Genomic DNA, 20,475 nt, shown 5'->3' on the forward strand with positions numbered 1-20,475 from the left:
CGGCCCTTTGCTTTTTTCTCTGGTTCTACATCCATTGGTGTGTCGAATTCGAGACTCATTTGATCTATCTCTTCAGGCTTGGTACTTGGACGATGGCACTATTGTTGGTGACACTTTGGTGGTTGGGCAGGTCTTGGAGTTGTTTTTGGAGGAGGGTCCTCGTTTAGGTCTCCATGTTAATGTTGAGAAGACGGAGGTTTTCTGGCCTTCGGAGGACCCACGCTGTCGTCTGGAGGGTGTCTTTCCTACGGATATTGCTCGTCCTGCGCTTGGTGTTAAGTTGCTTGGTGGCCCAGTCAGTACGGATTCCTCTTTTTGTAAGGAGGTTGTTTCGCAGCGTGTGTCGAAAACTGTTGTGTTGATGGATGCTGTAGCCAAGCTTAATGATCCCCAGTGTGAGTTGTTGCTTCTTCGTGCGTGTACTGGAGTTTCTAAACTCTACTTTGCTATGCGCACTTGTCCGCCTCATCTTTTCGAAGCGGCCCAATTATCTTTTGATGTGGCTCTGCGGGCTTCTTTAGAGCGCATCATGACTGCTTCGGGACCTAGGTTCGGTGACTGGCAATGGCGCCTTGCCACCTTGCCTTATTCTTATGGAGGATTGGGTGTTTATTCAGCTGGTGATGTTCGGCATTATGCTTTTCTTGCATCCCGTTTGCAGTCTTCTGGTTTGCAGGATTCGCTTCTTCGGCTTTCAGGTGTTGATGGTCCGGGACCGGCCTTTGATGATGCTCTTGGTCTTTTCAACAGGACCGTGGAGACCGACCTTATGCGTAGCCCTAGTGAGATCGCTGCCCCCAGACTCATGAAGAAATTGGCAGACATATATTTCACGAAGGTTACTGCTAATGCGGAATCCGCCTACTCCTTATCTTCACGTCTTGTTGCCCTATGGAAATCTCAGCAGGGGGATCACTCCTCAGCTTGGTTGCGGGCAGTCCCCATCTCGGGGTTAGGCCAGACTATGAACGGTAAGACTTATCGTTCGGTTCTTTGCTATCGGTTGGGTATTCCGTTGTTCTCTGATTCGACGCCGTGTTCTGCTTGCTCTCGGGTTTTCGACGGGGACATTTATGGGGATCATGCCGTGTCTTGTGCTGGGATTGTGGGTATCAAGTATCGACATAATGTTGTTCGTGATACCCTTTTGGATATTTGCTATCGGTCGGGGATTTCTGCTCGCAAGGAGGTTGATGTTGGGCTGACTAGTGTGAGCGATGAAGCTCTTCGTCCTGCAGATATATTGCTTTACTCATGGGATGGCGGTCTGGATGTGTGTGTTGACTTGACTGGGTCTTCCCCTATGACGCAATCTGGGTTGTCAGGCTTCGTTCCGGGTAGGGTTGTGGCGGTTGCAGCATAGCGGAAGCAGGATAAGTATGCGGCACGTTGTAGGGCTTTGGGTTACGGTTTCCTTCCTTTTTCCTTCTCTTCTTTTGGGGAATTAGAGAAAGGGGCTGTTTCTTTGCTGAAGCGGGTTCAGACGTACTCCAAGGCTCAGGACATTGGGGCGCGGGCAGCTGCCCATATTTTCAGCAGGATCGGGTTCGCCATAGCTAGAGGAGTGGGGGCCCAGATTGTATCTCGGCTCCCCTCCAACTTCTTGTAGTTCATTTGATTTTTGTAGCTTGTTAAGCTTGTAACGTTTTATAATAATAATAATAATAATAATAATAATAATAATAATAATAATAATAATAATAATAATAATAACAAAAACCTCTCAAACAGGGCGATTATGGGGAGTTTAGGGCAGGGCCGACGTCCATAATCCGACAGCTATTGCGGCGGTAGTAGGTTCGGCGAAGGGTTACGGCGGCGGCGCAGGTGTCAGGCATCTCTTGGGACCATTTTCAAGCATTCTCGACTTCTTTGGTGCAGTTTTCGTGTGTTTCTAGGGCAGTTTTCAGGCAACTTTTCAAGCAACTGTTCAGGCGACGGAAAGGGTTGGTGGTATTGGGTCACGTTTGTGACGGAATTATGACCATTTTGGTGGTTTTGGTCGGTTCCGGGATTGTAATCCCCCGTAAATTTATAAATTTTGTTAATATATTTTAACGTATATTATTTATATTTAAATAGAATTTTTGAATTTTAGTAATAAATATATTATTAACGTATATTTATTTTATTTTAATTACGTTCTAAATAGTTAACGATTTATGAAATCAAAATAGTTTTGAATTTTACTTTGAAAAGAATTCGAATTCAGAAAACAATCTGAATCGATTTTTGATTCATACACTCAAACCCAAATCCTAATTCTAGCCCAATTAAAATACCCAAGCCCAAATAAACCCCTAAACCCAAAAGTTTACTCACAACTCACTTATTTCTCTTTTACGTAAAACACAGCCCTAACTTTTCTTTTTCTTCTCTCGCAAGACACCAGCCACCTGCTCCGTAGCCGCCACCGTCGACGGCCAGCCACCTCACTGTGTTGCTGCCGCCGACCAACCAGCACCAACCGACGCCATTCTTCCTCTCCCCCTTCGCCTTGCAAACACCGGCACTCTTTCCTCCCTTTTCGTGCTCCTCTCAACCACCACCAGTGCAAGCAACCACCACCACCACCAGTCGCGCATCCACCGCGACGCCCTGCTTCTGCCGCGCCGACGTCCATCTCCTCCTCGCACAGCAGCAACCTTCGTTCCTCCTCTTCGTTGTTATTTCTCCCTGCTCTGCAAGCCGCGCCGCCTGCAAGACCACCGCGAGAACCTGCGGCCACCAACCGCGCCTCCTAATCCCACTGCCGCGCCTCCCTACCGCCGGCCAACACCTTATATCTTCTCCTTTTTGGTTATTTCTTAAACCCTAAGTAACTAATTATTTTAAATTAAAGTTTGTTAATTTAGATTATGTTCTTAAATTAAATTTATAATTTTTATGGTGAATATGATTTTCAGATTTGATGTTGAGATTATAAACGAATTAATTTCAGTTTTGGTTGATTGAATTATAAATTAGGGCTTATTTATGATTTATTAATTTGGATTATGTTTTCTTGAATTAAAGTTATGGTCTTGTAATTTAAATTACAAATTTCAGATTATGCAAATTATATAATAAAGTTATTAATTTTCAGATTATCAAATTACTTTGAAATATTAATTTTGATTGTTTAAAGTATGAAATTCAAGGTTTTTATGATTATTAATCATGGTAGGTTGAGTATGGATTATTGAATTTGTTGTTTGAGATACTAGGAACGTAGATTGACCTTGGTGAAGCTTTTAAATGAAGTTATATTGCTGAAAATTTAAAGTACGATGTTTGCAAAAAGTTTTCAACGAATTTCAATCACTAATTCAATAAATATGATGCTAGGAAATCAAATGTTTAAGTTTTGATATTGGGGAAAGTTCTAAATATGTTTAGGATGCATTTAGAATGCTTTGTTATGGTTGCCAATGATTAGAAATTGATTGGGATTACTTGTTAGTTGTTTTAGGCGGAGAATTCTCTTTAGGCGACTTTTGAAAGTGTTAAAGTGGCCTATCATTTTGTTTACACAAGGTACGTACATACCTATGTGCTTGGAATGTGTGCTAATTGTTGAAACCATGTTGAATTTGTTGTTGAACTTGGCTATGTTGATAGTATTGTTGAACTTGGTGATGTTGATATTATTGACGGACTTAGTCAGGTTGAAATTGCATGTTTAATACTGTTGCATGGACATATTGAACCTATATTGCATTATGAGAATTATAACATGTTAGTATGGATGATTGATGCAAACATGTTTGATTGGGAACACTAGATTACTTTGTATATATTGATTCAGATCAATTGATTGTTGTTCCCTTTTAGCTTTTCACTACTTTATGAGGGCCAAGGACCTTGTTTAGTAAGTTGAAACCTTATACCCATATAGAGGGGTTAATCAGTATTAAAGGAAAGGTTGGATTTAATTGGAATAAGTCTTGTTTGATCCCTTTATGATACTTACTTAATTCCAAGATAAAAACAGTTGTGAATACATGTGGTTTGTATGCCTTATGTGATTGTTGAGTCATAACAGGGTTTCAATTTGTAAATCATGTAAAGTGAAACTGAGTAGCAATAGCTTTAGACTGTGCACGTCTAAAGTGACGGACAAACAAGAGTTGGGGTTCATGGTGGTAGCCCATGGCCTTTAATTCGGACCGGATTGATCACTGTGTCCTATTTTTATTCAAACGTTCCTCGATATCGCAAGTCACTGAGGTTACGGAGTCGCGCCCGTACCTCATCTTCCTTAGTGAAGCCTCTAGCTAGAAAGCTCGGTCCATTGTCTATTTCAACTAAAATAATATTATTGTTATAAGTCTAGCCTAGCCTAGTCAAGTATGGTCGTCAAATTATCATGTTTGTCTGCCCTTATTTATGTTCATTAGTATCATGTTAGGATGGTTCGTTTAATAGTATCATGTTAGGATTATTATTGTTTTAGTATGTAGTACTCAGCTTTGTTGATTACGTGCTTTGTTTGTGTGTGTTGATCATGGATATGACTTATTGATCCTGTGATGACCCAACTTTGGTGAGCAGTCTCTAAGGATCAATAAGCGTTGCCCATCTACAGGTTTGAAGATGATGCATCATTGGGATCGGGATTAGAGAGCTTGTAGTTATATTTGTTTTATTAAGTGATTTGGTTTGTTAACTTAGATTTGAAAGTTGTCGTACTATTCGTATTTCCTTATTTCCGTTAATTGGTTTTGGACTTAATATGTAATCGATTATTTATGAACCTAAAAGTTAGTTTTATGTTTTCCGCTGCAAAATTCTGAATAAGCCGTACGTTTTCACACGGGCGATAATGCCTTGATAATTTTCTATAGTTATATTTATAAAAGGGTTGTTTTAGAAAAAGGGAATTGTCGGGGTGCTACAGGGATCAGTTTCAGGCGGCTTTCTTGGGCTATTTCGAGATCAGTTTCAGGGGTCCGTTTCCTTGATCTGTTTTCGGCGGATTTCAAGCGTTTGCGTTTAGTCAGGGTTGCGTTTCGGTCACGTTGGTGGTGTGGAGTTCTGGGCGCTGGCTGTAGGGTCAGTTTCCGACGGCAGTTTGGTGTTAGCGACGTGGGTGTTTGAGGCCGTGTTGCTGTTTGGTGTTTTCTGTGGTGGTCATTGCGTGGTGGTCATTAGGGGGTGTTGCGTGGTGTTTCTTTGGTGTTGCGTGGTGTTTCAGTGGTGGTCGTTGTTGTGGTGTTGCTGTTTGGTGCATAGCTTAGGTTGTTGTGTGGTTGGTGTTGTCGTGTTGTATTCGAGTTGTTGTTGTGGTGGTGTGGCATTCAAAATCAAGCAATCTCATTCATTCTTGGAGTTGGGGAGGTGTTGTTGTTGTATTGGAGTTGTTGTTGTTGTTGTTGGGTTGTGTTGCTTTTTCTAATGCCTACTGTTGTGGTACGTTTTCATTGTCCATTTGTGGGTCTTAATGGATGTCAAGATGGCGGGGGAAATGGGCTTACTAGGAGCTCTTTGATCACTCATCTTCGTGATCGTCATTGTAGTAATCATGCCGCTCAAGCAGTCACACAACACTCTCTTACCACTGACTTGGCTATTTTCACTGAGGCTGAGTTGACCTTCCGTCGTATGGGATTTGGCTTTGCGGGGATTGTTTCAAGACGCATGCTATTCGTTCTAAATGTCGTCATGGTGCAGGTACTAATTTTGTGGCCCCACCTGATGATGGGGATGGTGTTGTTCGGTTTGTGCTCTATGGTCTTTCTAAACTACAACTCAATTCTGATGTACCTAGTCATGTGGATACTACGGTGCAAGAACTTGATTGTGGTTTTTCCGTCACTCTTCTTGACATATTGCTTTCTACACGTCTTTGCACTGTGAAATCCATCCCTCCTAAATGTCGTTTGGGTTTTTCCCGGGTTTTGAAAGGCGCTTGATAAAGTGATTTGCAAGCCTGACGAAATCTCTTGTTGGGTTAGTCTTCTTGTGTTACCTTTGTGTTTCCTTAGGACCTTTAGTCTGAGGAGTAATCGCGAGTGTTCTTCTGCCATTAGGCGGCAACGACAGGAAGAGAGAATTGCTAATGCTATTCGTACTTGGAGTGAGTCGGGTGGTAGTATGTTGCTTTTGCGGGAAGCTTTGGCAGTTGGATCCCCTACTTTGATGGATGTTGATGAGGATCTTGATTTGGCAGAGCGTAATATCAAGCAGTGTCGTAGGAAGATTTGTGATGGTCATTACACTGCTGCAGTCTGTGTTCTTTCCTCTTCTAGTGTTGCGCCTTATAATGAAGCCACTCTTGCGGAATTACAGTCCAAACACCCTTCCTCTCCAGCTCCGTCCTTGCCTGATATTCATGTTGATCACCATCATCTCATGGCTACTTATGTTGTTGTTTTGGACCGGATTAGGAGTTTTCCACGTGGCACATCTTGTGGGAGGGACGGTTTGCGAGCTCAACACCTTATGGATTGTTTGAGTGGTTCTGCTGTGGATGTTTCAGATGAGTTAGTTGACTCCATTTCTGGGGTGGTTAATCTCTTTTTAACTAGGAAATGTCCTATGGGTTTGGGAGAGTATGTTGCTAGTGCTCCGCTCACACCTCTTGTCAAGCCCGGTGGTGGTATTCGTCCTATTGTCGTGGGTACTGTTTGGCGACGTCTGATTTCGAAGGTTGGTGATGTTATGGTTGGTCTGTCTTTGGGAAGTTATTTTGATGGTCTTCAATATGGTGTCGGGGTATTCTTCATGCTGTGAACCGGTTGATTGAGGATCGGGGTTCTGATGTGGGTCTTTCAATGTTGTTGTTGGATTTTCAAAATGCCTTCAATTTAGTTGATCACGCGGCCATGTTACGTGAAGTTTGCCTTCGTTGTCCGGGCATTTCGCGATGGGTTGAATTCTGCTACTCTACTCCAGCCAGATTGTATTTGTTAGGTTATGATACATATGAATAAACATAAATCATGCAGAAAAACCATAATGTCAGGAAACATATTATTTACACATAATCATTTAGCATAATTCAGATGCATACACTTTGTAGCGTGCCCTCCCTAGCTGCGCCCGAACCGAACAAGAACAAGTATTTAGGACTCCAAGTGTTGTCCCTCCGTAGATAGTCCACAGCACGTCCGGATCCGCCTCAAGATTGACCAACTAGAATCGCCCTTAAGGTACCTTAGATTTTCGGCTATTTGGGTGCAAGTGTTTGGCTGATTTTTGCTTAAAAATCTTACCTTGAATACTTCAATAATCGTCTGTTAAATATGTGACCCTAGGCCTTTATTTATAGAGTTTATGGAAAGGAATTATAATCCTACTAGGATATGGATAGGGATGGAAATATCCAGTGGATGATCCAATAACCCGGTCACCCGCTCTAATTAATCGGATGAAAACCCGAAATAAATGGATGAAAAGCGGGTGATGGGTGAAGCGGGTGATGGATGCGGGTCGGATGCGGATGTTTTTTCATCCATCACCCGACCCACCACCCGTATATCACCCGATCCATCACCCATTTATTTTATATATATTATTTTTATTTTTGTTTTAAACATAAAATGTGTTAGTAAATCCATTATTTATTAAACTTAGTGTTTGTTTAATTTTTTTGGGTTACTAAGTTATGCATGATGAGAAACAATTATATGTTTCGGTAGTAAATGTTGTATATAAGATTTTTTTTTTTTGGTTAATTATTATGCATATTCTAAGGTAATGAATTTTTAGTGGTTAATAGTTTTCACCCGAATATCACCCGATCCACCCGGTTCACCCGCGGGAGATGGATGGACGGAATGCGGGTGATGAGTAAAGCGGGTGACGGATGTACCGGGTGGAGCGGATGAAAGCGGGTGATGGATGTAGGTGATGCTCCACCCGATCCAAATCCCACCCATTTCCATCCCTAGATATGGATTTATTAATTAGAATCCTTTTAGAACTCTAAATAATAAATTTAATCTCTTAGGATTAGGATTTAATCAATGCACGAATTCCAATAGGATTAGGATTCGTTACGAACAAGAGTGTTGCACGACCACGAGGAACGCACGCACCCGCTCAGGCCTTGCGGCCCACACGAGCAGGCGCTGCCTCGCAGCCCACGAGCATAAGCCCGCGCGCGCCTATGGCCTTGCTGGGCTGGCCTTGCGCTGGTGACAGGCTAAAGTCGTATCACCTAATAAAAAATAACCTAAGGTCCACTAGCTAGGTAGCAAGGGAAGTCAGGATCGAATCCACAGGGAAACAGGCGTTCTTTCTACTATCAATTAATTAATCTAGACTATTGTGAACAAAAGTTGGTTGATGGTTTGTATGCTAAGACTACGAACGAATATTAAACAAGAATGAATCAATATATTAAGGAATCTAGGGTATAGGTTCGCCAACAAATAATAATCCAAGACATTGAACAATCACGATAATCAACAAAGTAATTAATTAGATTAGCATGCTCTCTCAAGTAGATACTAATCATAGACTTAGAATTAACGGGCTCTCGTTACGTATTAACTCTAATTCCACCTATTGACACAAGCCTAAACATCAAATCGCATCTCTCGAATCTTAATTTGATATTGCATAACTACCACAATTAAACCTGCGCAAATCTAATTGTATAGTGAAATAAACCAATCAATAGGAATCAATTACAATGCCAACAATCATAATCATTCAATCATCCCTTCATATTATTCATGGATCCCCAACCCTAGAAATTAAACTACTCAAGCATGTTGACAATAAACAAAGCAATAATCATAATTGAAAGCATTATTAAAGCAAGACAATGAATTGAAATAAGAAATAATACCTATTGAAGAACAAAGGGAAGTGAAAGCTTGAATTTTTATTGAGAAATTAAACTAAGTGTTTTTGCATAAACTAGAGAGAAAACTAGGCTAAGGAAAATAATACTAAGCTCTGTTAGGTTATGATACATATGACAATTCATAAATCATGCGGAAAAACCATAAAGCCAGGAAAGCATATTATTTACACATAATCATTTAGCATAGAATAGATGCATACATGTTGTAGCGTGCCTTCCCTAGCTGCGGCCGAACCGAACAAGAACAAGTCTTTAGGACTCCAAATGTCGTCCCTCCGTAGATAGTCCACAGTACGTCCGGATCCGCCTCAAGTTAGACCAACTAGAATCGTCCTTAAGGTGCTTAGGATTTTCGGCTCTTATGGCAAGTGTATGGCTGATTTATATTTCAAAAACTTACCCTATGAATACTTCAATCGTACCCATAAATTGTGACCCTAGGCACTTATTTATAGGAGTATGGAAAAGGAATTATAATCCTACTAGGATGTGGATTTGCTAATTAGAACTTTATTAGAACTCTAAATAACGAAGCATATCTAATAGGATTAGGATTTTAATCTTTGCACAAATCCTAATAGGATTAGGATTTCCCGCACACGCATCGTACAAGCCGTGCACCCGCGTAGGCCTTGCGGCCCACGACAGACGCACAACCCATGTGCGGTGCTGCGCGTGCGCGCACCCTTGGCTGGGCCTGGCCTTGCGCTGGGCCTGGTCGAGGCGTGCGTTGCTGCGTGCGGCTCGCTGGGCGATGGCCTGGCTTCGTGCTGGGCCTTCGTCTAGCGGACCTCGTCCGATGCTAATTCGTACGATACGCTTCCGATTAAATTCCTGATTCCGGAATTCATTTCTGATACGAACAATATTTAATATTTCCGATTCCGGAATTAATTTCCGTTTCGAACAAATATTTAATATTTCCGTTTTCGGAATTATTTTCCGATTCCGATAATATTTCCGATTCTGACAATATTTCCTGTTTTCGGCAATATTTCCGATTCCGGCAATATTTCCATTTCCGATAATATTTTCTGATACGTACCATGTTTCCGTTTCCGGCAACATCTACGACTTGGATAATATTTATATTTCCGATACGATCCATATTTCCGTTTCCGGCAATATCATCGTTTCCGGAGTATTCATTTCTTGCTTGTGACGATCTCAGCTCCCACTGAAACCAAGATCCGTCGATTCCGAATATCCATAGATAGAGTATTTAATGCCATTAAATACTTGATCCGTTTACGTACTATTTGTGTGACCCTACGGGTTCAGTCAAGAGTAAGCTGTGGATTAATATCATTAATTCCACTTGAACTGAAGCGGCCTCTAGCTAGGCATTCAGCTAACTTGATCTCACTGAATTATTAACTTGTTAATTAATACTGAACCGCATTTATTAGACTTAACATAGAATGCATACTTGGACCAAGGGCATTATTTCCTTCAGTCTCCCACTTGTCCTTAGGGACAAGTGTGCATTTCCTAATTCCTTTGTCGCTCGATGCTTGCTCTTGAACATAAGGTAAGAGTTGTCATCCTTATTATGTCCAGAGGTGTTTCTCGGTTTCAGAGTTCAACTGATCAAATAAACAGATAATCATAGCCTATGATTCATCCGAGCACGGCCATGCATTTCACAGTTTCTAGCTCTCCGAGTGGCCTTGTACAACTTTTAAGCATCTCATCCCGATTTATGGGAGGACAATCCCAATCTTGCGATCTTGAGATTAGACTTTGTTTGATAGGTGATTACCTGAGCGTTGCCTTTATAGCCTCCTTTTACGGTGCGACGGTTGGTCAACGTCAAAGCAACCAGTTCTCAAACAAGTAATCTCAAATAACTCAGGTATTGAGGATTTAGTGTCTAATAATTTTAATGAAATTTACTTATGACAGATTTTCATCTCTTACAGTAATGTTTCATAGGTCTTGTCCGATACTAGTCTTCCCAAAGTAAGTATCTATGCAAATGATTATGACATTGCCATGTCCACATAGTCCAAGAAACAGAACTACTAGTCATCTTGCATTCTAATCGTCTAACGTTTTCTATGCGTCCAATTTTATAGAAAACTCCGACCAGGACCATTTTCGACCTTTGACATTCAAGTTCACTTGATAGACATTTCTTAGTCACAGGACTGGTCCTGACAGTCTATCTTGAATATATCGTCAAATTGAAGGGACTCATCATTTAATAAACCACAAATTAAATGGAAAAATGAATTCTCTTCATTTATTGTGAATGATTAACCAATAATGTTTTACAAAGAATTAAACTCTAAAACTTTAAAACATTAAACAAGGATATCAAAGCAATTCTCCAATATGCTTGATTCCCATAGCTGCATTGTGCGAGTTGTGCTTCGCCTGCGGCAGAGGTTTAGTCAATGGATCTGATATGTTATCATCAGTTCCAATCTTTCTTATCTCGACTTCTTTTCTTTCAACGAACTCTCGTAGAAGGTGAAATCTACGAAGTACATGCTTGACTCTTTGGTGGTGTCTAGGCTCCTTTGCCTGTGCAATAGCTCCGTTATTATCACAATACAGGGCTATTGGTCCTTTAATGGAGGGGACTACACCAAGTTCACCTATGAACTTCCTTAGCCATATAGCTTCCTTTGCTGCTTCATGTGCAGCAATGTACTCCGCTTCAGTTGTAGAATCCGCAATGGTGCTTTGCTTAGCACTTTTCCAGCTTACTGCACCTCCGTTGAGGCAGAAGACAAACCCAGACTGTGATCTGAAATCATCTTTGTCGGTTTGGAAACTTGCGTCCGTCTAGCCTTTAAAAATTAATTCATCATCTCCACCATAGACCAGGAAGTCATCTTTGTGCCTTTTCAGGTACTTCAGAATATTCTTGGCAGCAGTCCAATGCGCCTCTCCTGGGTCTGACTGGTATCCGCTCGTAGCACTGAGTGGGTACGCAACATCCGGGCGTGTACATATCATAGCATACATTATTGAACCAATCAATGATGCATATGGAATCCCATTCATTCGTCTACGCTCATCAAGTGTTTTTGGGCACTGAGTCTTGCTTAGAGTTATTCCATGAGACATGGGTACGTAGCCTCGCTTGGAGTCTGCCATCTTGAATCTATCAAGCACCTTATTGATATAAGTGCCTTGACTAAGTCCAATCATCTTTTTAGATCTATCTCTGTAAATCTTTGTCTTTTTAGAACACGGGCCTGGCTTCGTGCTGGGCCTTTGTCTGGCAAGCCTCGTCCGATGCTAATTCGTACGATGCGCTTCCGATTAAATTCCCGGTTCCGGAATTCATTTCCGATACGAACAATATTTAATATTTCCGATTCCAGAATTAATTTCCGTTTCGAAAAAATATTTAATATTTCCTTTTCCGGAATTATTTTCCGATTCCGATAATATTTCCGATTCTGATAATATTTCCGTTTCCGGCAATATTTCCGATTCCGACAATATTTCCATTTTCGATAATATTTTCCGATACGTACCATGTTTCCATTTCCGGCAACATCTACGACTCGGATAATATTTATATTTCCGATACGATCCATATTTCCGTTTCCGGCAATATCATCGTTTCTGGAGTATTCATTTCTTGCCTTTGACGATCTCAGCCCCCACTGAAACCAAGATCCGTCGATTCCGAATATCCATAGATGGAGTATTTAATTCCATTAAATACTTGATCCGTGTACGTACTATTTGTGTGACCCTACGGGTTCAGTCAAGAGTAAGCTGTGGATTAATATAATTAATTCCACTTGAACTGAAGCGACCTCTAGCTAGGCATTCAGCTCACTTGATCTCACTGAATTATTAACTTGTTAATTAATACTAAACCGCATTTATTAGACTTAACATTATATGCATACTTGGACCAAGGGCATTATTTCCTTCAGTATTATGGAGAGCACACGTTATGGTCGTCAGGGGTGTAGCAGGGTGATCCCCTTGGTCCTCTGCTCTTTTCTTTGGTTTTACAACCCCTGGTTTGTATAATCAAGGACACTTTTGATGTATGTCTTCAGGCATTGTATTTGGATGACGGCACTATTATTGGTGACACCTTGGTGGTTGGGAATGTTCTGCAGTTGATTTTGGAGGACGAGCCTTGTCTCGGGTTGCTTCTTAACGTGGAAAAGACCGAAGTTTTCTGGCCTACAGAGGACCCTCGAAGTAGGCTTTTGGGGGTCTTTCTCCCTAATATTGCTCGTTCTTTGCATGGTGTTAAGTTGCTAGGTGGTCCCGCTAGTTCCAATTTAGTTTTTAGTGGTGAGCTTGTGATGCAGGGGTGACCAAGACCATTGGGCTTATGGATAAGGTTGCTCATCTTGATGATTCTCAGTGTGAGCTATTGTTACTTAGGGCATGGACCAGAGTTTCTTAAATCTACTTTGCTTTGCATACTTGTCCTCCTGGTATTTTTGAGGCGGCTCAGCGCACTTTTGATGAGTCTCTTCAATCTTCCTTTGAGCGTATTATTACTGATTTGAGGCCTGGCTTTGGCGATTGGCAGTGGCGTCTTGCCACCTTACCTTTTTCTTTTGGCGGACTTGGTGTTTATTCCGCAGGTGCTGTTCGTCATTATGTTTTTCTTGCTTCTCGATTGCAGTCTTTTGGTTTGCAGACAAAGATTCTACGGCATGCTGGCATTGTTGGTCCTGGTCGAGTGTTTGAGGATATGTTGAGTCTATTTAGTTGAACGATGGAGTATGACATTCTGAGTAACCCTAGTGAGGTCGCTGCCCCTAAACTCATGAAAAAATTGGCAAATATATATTTCACAAAGGTTACTACACCTGCAGAATCCACCTTCTCTTTATCTTCTCGACAGTCGGCGTTGTGGAAATCGCAGCAGAGAGATCACACCTCTGCTTGGCTTCGTGCGGTCCCCATATCAGGTTTTGGACAGACGATGAATGCTAAGGCTTACCGATGTGTGTTGTCTTACCGGTTGGGGGTTGGGGTTTCCTTTGTTCTCTGTTACGGCGCCATGTTCTTCTTGCTCCAGGGTCTTTGCGGGAGACATCTTTGGTGATCATGCGGCGCCATGTGTTGGCACCGTGGGTATTAAACATCGGAATAATGTGGTTCGGGATACCCTTGTTGATGTTTGTTATCGGTCTGGGATCTCGGCGCGGAAAGAGGTTAATATTGGTCTATCTAGAGTGAACGATGGAGCTCTCCGACCAGCAGACGTGTTGCTCTACTCTTGGGATCGGGGATGTGATGTGTGTGTTGACTTGACGGGATCATCTCCTTTGGCACAATCTGGGTTGCCTGGCTTTGCTCCGGGCTGGGTTGTGACCGATGCAGTTGTTCAGAAGCGGGTCAAGTACAAAGCACGTTGCAGGGCCATTGGTTATGGCTTTCTTCCGTTCTCTTTCTCTTCTTTGGGGGGAGCTGGATAAGGATGTTGTTGCGTTGCTGAAGCGGATTCAGAAGTTTTCTAGGACACAGAACATTGGAGCTCGTGCTGCTGCTCATATTTTCACCAATATAGGTTTTGCTATAGCTAGGGGAGTACGTGAGGGCCCATATTGTATCTCGGCTTCCCACTAACTATTTGTAAAATATTTGACTTTGTTAGCATTTGATTTATAATAATAATAATAATAATAATAATAATAATAATAATAATAATAATAATAATAATAATAATAATAATAATAATAATAATAATAATAATGGGAAGGTGTCGACATGGCAGTGGTTCTAGTACGGTTTTTGTGGACCCACCTGATTCTGGGGATGGTACTATTCGTTTTACTCTCTACGGTATTCAAAAACCACAAGCTCCTGCTTCCGAGCTGTCTACTTCTGTTGCGCCTCGAGAACATCATTTTTCTTTTGATGTTGCTCTTCTAAACACTTTATGGTCCAAGCGGCTGCGTTCTGTGAAATCCATCCCTCCCAAATGTCGTTTGGGTTTTTCGCGAGTTCTGAAAGGGGCGCTTGATAAGGTGATTTGCAGACCAGATGACATCGCTTGTTGGGTTCAGTTGCTCGTGTTACCTCTTTGTGTCCTCAAGACTTTTTCTCCACGAAGTAATCGTGAGTGTTCCTCCGGTGTTAGGCGACGACAACAGGAAGAGAGTATCACCTCTACTATTCGTTCTTGGGGTGTGCCTGGTGGTTCTGAGCAACTTGTCATAGACACATTGGCTAGTGTGTCTCCCCCTCTATTGGATGTTGACGGCGACCGTGATTTGGCGGAGCGTAATATTAAGCAATGCAAGAGAAAGATTTCTGACGGTCACTACACTGCTGCCGTTAGGGTTCTTTCTTCCTCAGGTCTTGCCCCTTACAATGATGCTACTCTTGCAGATTTGCAAGCAAAGCACCCTTCCGTTCCGGTCCCTACCTTACCGGATATCCCTGTTGATCATCACCTTATTGCTTCCTCCGCTGTTGTTTTGGAGCAGATTATGGGCTTTCCACGTGGTACTTCGTGCGGTAGAGATGGCTTGCGTGCTCAACACCTTTTGGATTGCTTGGGTGGTGCTGCTGTAGCTGTTTCTGATGAGTTGGTGGATGCTATCACTCAGGTTGTTAATCTCTTTCTTGCTGGAAAGTGTCCTGCTGAGCTTGGAGGATACATTGCTAGTGCTCCTCTTACGCCACTTATTAAGCCTGGTGGGGGTATTCGGCCTATTGCCGTGGGCACTATTTGGAGGCGCCTTGTTTCTAAGGTCGGGGCAGCTTTGATTGGTCCGCGTTTAGGAAACTACTTTGGAGGTCTTCAGTTTGGAGTTGGGGTTCCAGCAAGTGGTGAGGCCATTCTCCATGCTGTCAATCGGTTGGTTGAGGCTCGTGGGGCTGATGTTGGCCTCTCTATGTTATTGGTGGATTTTCGGAATGCGTTTAATTTAGTTGATCGTTCGGCTTTGTTGCGTGAGGTACGGCTACATTGTCCTGCTCTTTCGCGTTGGGTTGAATTCTGCTACTCTTCTCCAGCGCGGCTGTATTATGGGGAGCATACCTTGTGGTCTTGTCAGGGTGTGCAGCAAGGGGATCCTCTCGGCCCTTTGCTTTTTTCTCTGGTTCTACATCCATTGGTGTGTCGAATCAGAGACTCATTTGATCTATCTCTTCAGGCTTGGTACTTGGACGATGGCACTATCGTTGGTGACACTTTGGTGGTTGGATAGGTCTTGGAGTTGATTTTGGAGGAGGGTCCTCATTTAGGTCTCCATGTTAATGTTGAGAAGACGGAGGTTTTCTGGCCTTCGGAGGACCCCCGCAGTCGTCTAGAGGGTGTCTTTCCTACGGATATTGCTCGTCCTGCGCTTGGTGTTAAGTTGCTTGGTGGCTCAGTCAGTACGGATTCCTCTTTTTGTAAGGAGTTGGTTTCGCAGCGTGTGTCGAAGGCTGTTGTGTTGATGGATGCTGTAGCCAAGCTTAATGATCCCCAGTGTGAGTTGTTGCTTCTTCGTGCATGTACTGGAGTTTCTAAACTCTACGTTGCTATGCGCACTTGTCCGCCTCATCTTTTCGAAGCGGCCCAATTATCCTTTGATGTGGCTCTGCGGGCTTCTTTAGAGCGCATCGTGACTGCTTCGGGACCTGGGTTCGGTGACTGGCAATGGCGCCTTTCCACCTTGCCTTATTCTTATGGAGGATTGGGTGTTTATTCAGCTGGTGATGTTCGGCATTATGCTTTTCTTGCATCCCGTTTGCAGTCTTCTGGTTTGCAGGATTCGCTTCTTCGGCTTTCAGGTGTTGATGGTCCGGGACCGGCCTTTGACGATGCTCTTGGTCTTTTCAATAGGACCGTGGAGACCGACCTTATGCGTAGCCCTAGTGAGATCGCTGCCCCCAGACTCATGAAGAAATTGGCAGACATATATTTCACGAAGGTTACTGCTGATGCGGAATCCGCCTACTCCTTATCTTCGCGTCTTGTTGCCCTATGGAAATCACAGCAGGGGGATCACTCCTCGGCTTGGTTGCGGGCAGTCCCCATCTCGGGGTTAGGCCAGACTATGAACGGTAAGACTTATCGTTCGGTTCTTTGCTATCGGTTGGGTATTCCGTTGTTCTCTTATTCGACGCCGTGTTCTGCTTGCTCTCGGGTTTTCGACGGGGACATTTATGGGGATCATGCCGTGTCTTGTGCTGGGATTGTGGGTATCAAACATCGACATAATGTTGTTCGTGATACCCTTTTGGATATTTGCTATCGGTCGGGGATTTCTGCTCGCAAGGAGGTTGATGTTTGGCTGACTAGTGAGAGTGATGGAGCTCTTCGTCCTGCAGATATACTGCTTTACTCATGGGATGGCGGTCTGGATGTGTGTGTTGACTTGACTGGGTCTTCCCCTATGACGCAATCTGGGTTGTCAGGCTTCGTTCCGGGTCGGGTTGTGGCGGTTGCAGCGCAGCGGAAGCAGGATAAGTATGGGGCACGTTGTAGGGCTTTGGGTTACGGTTTCTTTCCTTTTTCCTTCTCTTCTTTTGGGGAATTAGAGAAAGGGGCTGTTTCTTTGCTGAAGCGGGTCCAGACGTACTCCAGGGCTCAAGACATTGGGGCACGGGCAGCTGCCCACATTTTCAGCAGGATCGGGTTCGCCATAGCTAGAGGAGTGGGGGCCCAGATTGTATCTCGGCTCCCCTCCAACTTCTTGTAGTTCATTTGATCTTTGTAGCTTGTTAAGCTTGTAACGTTTTGGTGTTTTCCCACAATAATAATAATAATAATAATAATAATAACAATAATAATAATAATCTAATAATAATAAGGAAAATTTGGTAATATTAATCCAACCTTTGACCGATTTTCTTTTATTAAGCCCACCTACGACATATTTTTTAATAATCCCACCTTTATTACCCAACAACTTTTATTGGGCCCAACAGGTCATAAAACTGTTGTAAGCCGCATTATTTCTCTACATGGCAGTACTCTCTCTCTCGATATATTCAGTCATCATCATCAATTCATCACCATCTCGTTGACTTTTTCACCGATTACCGGCCACTTAAGCCCAATAAAAGTCGTCGGGTAGTAAAGGTGGGATTATTAAAAAATATGTCGTAGGTGGGATTAATAAAAGAAAATCGGCCAAAGGTTGGATTAATATTACCAAATTTTCCTAATAATAATAATAATAATAATATTAATAATAATGCAAAAACAATAATATTAATATTAACCTAAGTTGAATTGAGTTAAATTGAATTGAACTTAACTTAACTTAACTGAACGCTCCTGAACTGACTGCCAGTTAAGTCCTGAAATTACAGTTAAGCCAAAAAGAACAGGGCCTAAGATATTACAAACTTGTAAGGTCGTGGATGCCAACTAGCTTAATTAGTAAAGTCTTGAGAGCATTACATTGGTGGGAAATTTGGTTCCCCATTTGAGAAAAAATGAGAAAAAGAACGTCCCACCAATGATGGAGGCTTCCCATAAAATGTTGAACCTAATAAATGTGGGAACTTCTAAGAGCATCCACATTCATGGGAAATCACCCTTCCCATTTGAGCAAAAATGGAAAAGGGATGGTTCCCATGAATGTTCAATGTGTCTAATAATTAGAAAACAAAAGGGGAGGTAAATAATATAGGATGCTTCCAATATGATAGTGGTCCCAAAGCTTTACCAAGTGGGATGGGCATCCCCTTCAATCAGCCCACACGTGATAATTCTTTAAAAAAAAGCCAAAAAATGCCAAATGACCGTTGGATTTGAAATGCAGCAGCAACAACATAACATTTTCTAACGGCAATATTACCGTTTACTAAATAAACGGTAAAAATACAATGTATTAAAAAAAAATACACCAACAATCATATTTTTTAATCCTCTATAAATAGAGACCAATATTGATATATTTTCAACACATCAAAAAATCCATAATTTTTCATCATCCTTAAAATTTTCCATCTTTATAGTTATGGATCCCAATCATCCTAATTATGAAAATAGATATCAAAGAGACTCAAATTACCAACAAAATCCAAACCAATCAAATCCAAATTACCAACCAAATCCAAATTACCAACGAAATCCAAATTACCAACCAAATTCAAATTACCAACAAAATCCAAATTACCAACAAAATCCAAATTACCAACCAAATCCAAATTACCAACAAAATTCAAATATTACTTTTGATCCAAACATGCTAAACAATCCTCAATTCCTTGCTATGTACCAAGCATTTTTACACCAGAATACTTCACAACATTCCTCACCCGGCACACTGCGTCCAACATCTCCACAAGTAGATCCATATCCCACAACTCCCTGAGGTGACTGGAGTAGCACCAGAATGCCGTTTGAGAACCAATATCCAACGCAATCACTCGGTGAGGATGAAGATGAGGATGAAGTTCAAGTTCAAAACACTGAAGTAATTAAAGGTAAGAAAGGGAAGCAGAAGAAGGGCAGGTGGTGTGCATTAGAAGAAAAACGCTTGGTGTCTACTTACATTAATTGTTCCGGTGATCCGGAGCAAGGAATAGATCGGAAAAGGGTGCGTTACGGAATGAAATCAAAGACTCCTACAACGCAGCAGTTGTTAAAAACCCGAATGTCTTGCACAAAAGAACCATGAAATCTCTTACAATGCATTGGGGTCAAATCAACGAAGGTGTTACTTCGTAGGTTGCAGCACTTGGTTTAGCTGAGCGTTTGCAAGCTAGTGGTGAGGTTATTAACGAGCTAGAGGCAAAATCACAGGAACTTTACAGACAACAAAGGGAAGATGGTCAACCTTTCACATTTCACCATTGTTGGCTACGAATGCAACACCTTCAAAGATGGATGCCTGGTAGAGATTCAACCATTGTGAGTGAAGGAAGTTCTAAGAGATCAAGCGATGAAGACGGAATGCCAAAGAGTCCCGACGGGTGAAGAAAGTGAAAGCCCAGAAGAAATTGAAAGGTGTTACAACTAGGTTGGATGAAGTCAACAACACTTTAAGTGGGATGTCAAATTAATGAGCGAGGTCTGATAAGAAAATTAATGTCTGATATGCTCGAGTACTAAGAACATCGAGATGAAACAAAATTAAGGTTTAAGATGTTTCAATTGTTGATGACAAAATTGTCTCTTGAACCATTTAAGGAAGAGTATCTTGCGAAGCTGAAGGAAGAGTTTATGAAGTAACTCATGTTTTATGATAAATGTAATTGTGTTTTAATGCTTAATGTAGTAGTATTTTATGATTAGTGTACTTGTATTTTAGTGTTTAATGTATTATTTATTAGTATTTTATGATCAATGTATTTGTATTTCAGTGCTAAATGTAATCGTGTTTTCGTTAATGGAATTACTAATAAATTAAAATTGATATCTTATCCACTGACATTATAGATTGCATTCTTATTTTAATTATAGACTGGATTCTCATGAATAGATTAAAATTTTATCTTCAAAAATAAAGGATGACAATCTTATCAACAGAAATAGATTGCAATCTTATCCGCATAGATAGAATGCTATCTTATCCGTAGAAAAAGATCGCAATCTTATCCGCAAAGGTATGGAATGCAAAGTTATCAGTAGACATAGATTGCAATCTTATCCGTATATTTCTATGAAAGAAGAATTATATTGCACTTGTTTTTCACAACAACCTTCTTCTTCCAACAAACACTAGAGATTCCCCCTCTTCAAATTCCTTACAAACATGAACCCAAATGAAAATTCTTCTAGCTCAAGT

The sequence above is a fragment of the Spinacia oleracea genome, chromosome 2 (assembly GCF_020520425.1).
Source record: "Spinacia oleracea cultivar Varoflay chromosome 2, BTI_SOV_V1, whole genome shotgun sequence".
Lineage (NCBI taxonomy): Eukaryota > Viridiplantae > Streptophyta > Magnoliopsida > Caryophyllales > Amaranthaceae > Spinacia > Spinacia oleracea.